This window comes from Lynx rufus, unplaced genomic scaffold (assembly GCF_022079265.1).
Source record: "Lynx rufus isolate CCGP_SWC_20201006 ecotype Redwood Valley unplaced genomic scaffold, mLynRuf1.p SCAF_9, whole genome shotgun sequence".
In the NCBI taxonomy this organism is placed as follows: Eukaryota; Metazoa; Chordata; class Mammalia; order Carnivora; family Felidae; genus Lynx; species Lynx rufus.
In genome coordinates, this window is record NW_025814897.1 from 104,265,763 (window position 1) to 104,270,241 (window position 4,479).

A 4,479-nucleotide genomic window follows, 5' to 3' on the forward strand; every position below is an offset into this window, starting at 1 on the left:
ACAGCTCTTCTGCTTTTCCAAACACGAACTCATTCTTCGAGTTTCCCCAGGGCTTTCAAGATGGTAAACAAACAGTAAGGACCCTCTGTGTGTTTTCAATCTTATTAGGCTGAGAGACTATGATGGAATCAGAGTAACCAAGACGGCCGGAATGGTTACATGGCAATGACCTCTTATTCTGAGGGTATTTTTGCCAGACACAGAAAGTGTAGCAGCAAATTCAGAATTGATGGTTTGGAAAACTGAAAGAAAGGGTCTGTGTAAAACTGTACTACGTTGGGATGGGGGGAGTAAAAACATTCACCCTGTGAAATTAGTCGACAGTTATTTCTTAAGATCCTTCTGTATGCCAAGTGCTGTTCTAAACGCCGGGGTTATGGGAATGCAAAAAATTTTGGAAAAGGAAAAGGAAAAAAGAAAGGTAACAAAAAAGACAAGGTCCTCACCAACAAGATCCCTGTCCAGCGGCACTTGCATCACAGAGTGACAGAGGAAAGAGATGGTTTATAAACAAGCAAATAAACAGAATTTCAGATGGAAATAAGCGCTGTCAAGTAAATAAAACAGGGAGGCCCAATAGAGTGGCATAGAACTTTCTCAGGGCAGAGTTACTCCACTTGTGGAAATCATTCACCTTGACAGGAAGGTTCTCCCCCTCTCTCTACCAATCAAAAACTCCCAAGAACTCCCAAAATCTGCTCTCCAAATCTTCACTAAAACCTTCCCGTGACCCATGACCCTCATTCATTCCACAACAGGTTTTGAGAGCTTGATCTGTGCCAGCCACTGACCAGGCACCGGGGACACATGGGAACTCTCTGCCTCCCAGCAGAAACATTGGAGGAGGGAAGACTGACCCAATTAGACAGGTGTTGAAGGTAGGTTGTGGTGAGTGCAGCAGGAGTGACAGCCTCAGAGGCCCCAGCACGTGTAACCCGTAACCCGATCTGGAGAGGATCAAGCAGGGATCTCTGGACAAGTCCTCATCCCTGTCTTTAAAGTTCAGAGGGAACTTCCCAAACCAACGGAACTTGGAAAGTGGGGAGAGGATGGCATTTCAAGACTGGGGGGTTGGGGAGGACGGAAGGGAGTGGAAAAAAGCATTGCAGCTGTTAAATGACATGTAAACAGCTCCGGCTTCAGTGAACCCTCTCCATGCTGAGTAGTCCAGTTTCACACTGTTAACACTTGAGGACATACAGTTTGAGACTTTGGTTCTCAGTGTTTGGTACCTGTCGATCTAGTCTTGTCTCAGGAGAGCAGGAAGCAGATCTTCCCGCTCTCTCAGGGGGAAGCCCCCCAGGACTGACTTCCTAGCACAGGCAGCTCCTCTCCTGGGGGGTAAGAGGGGGGGGGGGCAGAAGCTGGTTTTGGTTTTCTTGGTAGAATCTAGACTTGTCATCTGATTCTTAGGGATCCACATCCTCATTTGTGAACGCTACCTTATCCATTTGTGGTTTTTCAGTAGAGCGATTCCCCTCCCAAACCATGAGACGTGGAGGGACTCCCTCTCATCCTCTCCTCCCCCCCCCCCCATTCTGGGAAGAAAATTTGTGCTTTTACCCTTTCTCTGCTGGGATCTGTAGAAAACACAGGATCAGGGATGCCTGGATTTGAAGGGCTCCCTGTGTGATCCCAGAAGGCTGGAATAATTTAGCAGATTACATTTTTTTCATTTATTTTATTATGAAAAGAATGCATTTTTTTACTCCAATAACACAGATGTACCCAAAGGAAATGGTGAGAGCCTCCTCTTACAAAATGTAGCCATTTTTATTGAACTGTCTTCTATCCTTAAACATCTCATGTATAGGTAAACCCCAAATATACAAAATGTGTGATTAAAGAATGTATATTCATATACAGATCCTTTATTTTTTTTCCCCACAAATATTATCCCATACATATTGTATAGCACCGTGTGTTTTTGTTTAACATAACATGGATATCTTTCCATAACAGGTTACCTTAAACATTGCTCCTACTTCCTGATACATTTCATTCCTGATACGTTCCTGATCATACACATTTCCTAAAAGAATGCAAGCCTCAACGTTCCCCAACGTAAGGGAGTGTCTCTGAAGCCCAAGCAGGGCTAAAATGGTTGTGAGGTTCTCCATCGTAGGATTCCCTTCCTTTCAAGGGATCTTGTCCAACACCCCAAGAAATCATATGGCAACAAGGGAGCAGGATGAATGAAAAAATTAGTTGAGTGCGAGACACAGCTGCCAGGATCATAGGACTTCCTCAACATATAAAATCCCACCTGGCCAAAACCTTTCAGCGAAAGCTCTGGGAAAATGTTCGGATTCCCTGGGCGACTTCCTGTTCGCTGTTCCCTCTGCTCAGAATTCTCTTTCCAAGACTACAGGGGCCCAGTTACCTTTCACAGCTCAGTTCAGGCTTCTCTATCCCCCTGGAAGACTTGGCTGCCCCTTCTGGTGTCGGCCGGGCGCCTAAGAAAGCCAGTTTCCCACCATCAAAGCGCTTGACTGCGTCTGTTAGTGTATCTTTCTGCTGCACTGAGGACCAGGACTGGGTCTTGGCAGCCTAAATTTGCTTGGTGCTGGAGAGCAGCATGCACTCGATGAACGTCTGTCGAGTAGATTATCAGACACCTAATCAATTATTCACAATGCACCACCCACATGACGCTCTGGGGCTCTCCAAAGACCAACACTGGAATTAAAATCCCGCTGCTCAACCAGAAGCACGCCCAGAGTTCCTAAATCTGGAGACTTCTTTAGGGGATGTTCCCTTTAGGATGCTAGTACTTAGTTGGCGGGGGGGGGGGGGGGGGGGGGGGGAAGCTGCCCGGGGGGCGGGGCAGGTGAGGCAGGCAGGTTTTTTCTTTATAGTCTATCTCTGATGGGAGAGAAAACGATTCCATTCAGCCCAACACCCACTGGATCTTGATTTTATAGTTTCACCTTCAGGAAATCAGTAAAAGGACTCAGGATATTAATTCAGTGAGAAAAGAGTGCAGCCACATGGCCTATTTCACTGCGGATAGGGTTAGGAGAGGGCCTCCCTTGCGAGCCCGGATAGCTCAGTCGGTAGAGCATCAGACTTTTAATCTGAGGGTCCAGGGTTCAAGTCCCTGTTCGGGCGGAGGTTATTTTAAATTCCAGAAACAAATTTGAGATTGTTAACACGACACTTAGCGAACAGGTGAGGGATCATGCAAAGCCCACTGGGCTCCCTTCCGTGCCGGGGGGGGGGCACCCCGGGCAACCCCCCCCCGGGGGGGGCACCCCTTGAGGGCCAGACTGGCCTCGGACTTCGCGCATGCGCACAGTGCCTGATTACGAGCCTTCCACGCTCAGGCTTTTCTCTTCCAACTTTCGAGTGTTACGGTGCCTTCGGCTGCTTTTTTCCTTGAAACTTCTGTGTATTACTTTTATATACAAAAGTCTATAGACCCACAACCAATAAACTGCACCCCCGTCATTCCCGACAGCAATGCTCCTGACAGTAATTGCGCAGCGTTTGGCCAGGAGCACTTGTTGGCGCCCCGTTTCTTAAAGGCGCGGTGAGAAAGCAAAGGTTCCAAAGATTCTTTCAGATAGAGACACGTGCTTCTGAGTCACATTTCCGGCTGGGAACCATCCTTTACCAGATTTCTGACGTGCCCACGAGGGTCCCTGGCTTTTGGGTCTGGCTTTGCAAAGGTTTTTGAAGGCACGTCTGTCGCCCAGGAGAAAAACTTGCGAGCCTGGCGCGCTGACCACACTGGGAACTGCAAACAAACACTACGGAGCCTAGTGTGCGGTAGTGCGGTTAGGTGCGGGGCATTCCACGGCTCGGAGCTTCCCGACTAGGACTAACCCTCCGAACCTTCCCTGTAACACCGTAGCCTCCGCCAAGCGCGCGCGCTGAGACCCGCACGGCCGCTGCGCAAGCGCGAGGGTGAGCACGCGCGTAAGAGATCCGCTTCCCCGCAACAGACACACAACCGCTGCGCACGCGCAAGGGTTGGCCCGAGCTCTGAGACCAGCACCGGTGCTGCGCAGGCGCACGCGGGGGCCCTGGGCGGGGCTCTACGGAAATGAAAGCACCCTAGTCCCATTGGGAGTCGGCAAAAACCCTGCCGAAACCCGGGATCGAACCAGGGACCTTTAGATCTTCAGTCTAACGCTCTCCCAACTGAGCTATTTCGGCGGAGGCAGGAGCTCTCGCTACCCTGTTAAGGAAATTTAACAGAAAGAAAGAAAAAAGAACTTTCTTTTATTTCCTCTGCCTTTCCAGTTCCTAATTACGTTCTGAGGTTTGGAGAACAGTGAAAATTCACCCCTGTCATATGAGGAGGATTTCGCGTTCTTCCTAATGCTTTCTCTACCTCTCCCCAGAGCCCTAAAAAGAGTAAACGGCCACTTACTAACAAGTGCCTACTGTGTTCCCAGCCCATGATTTACGTGGTCTTAGTCGATCCCCACCCGCCTCACCCCTGCCGTAAGGTTGATTTCTAAATGAAATAAC

General features: G+C 49.1%; 2 non-coding genes across 2 annotated transcripts; one reads left to right on the plus strand and one right to left on the minus strand.

Annotated features, from left to right (window-relative positions):
- Positions 1 to 3,038: 3,038 nt before the first annotated feature.
- On the plus strand, positions 3,039 to 3,111 carry TRNAK-UUU (transfer RNA lysine (anticodon UUU)). Its single transcript has one exon. It is a non-coding gene; the product is annotated as a tRNA-Lys (tRNA).
- Positions 3,112 to 4,088: 977 nt separating this feature from the next.
- Positions 4,089 to 4,161, minus strand: TRNAF-GAA (transfer RNA phenylalanine (anticodon GAA)). The gene has a single exon. It is a non-coding gene; the product is annotated as a tRNA-Phe (tRNA).
- Between the last annotated feature and the right edge of the window lie 318 nt (positions 4,162 to 4,479).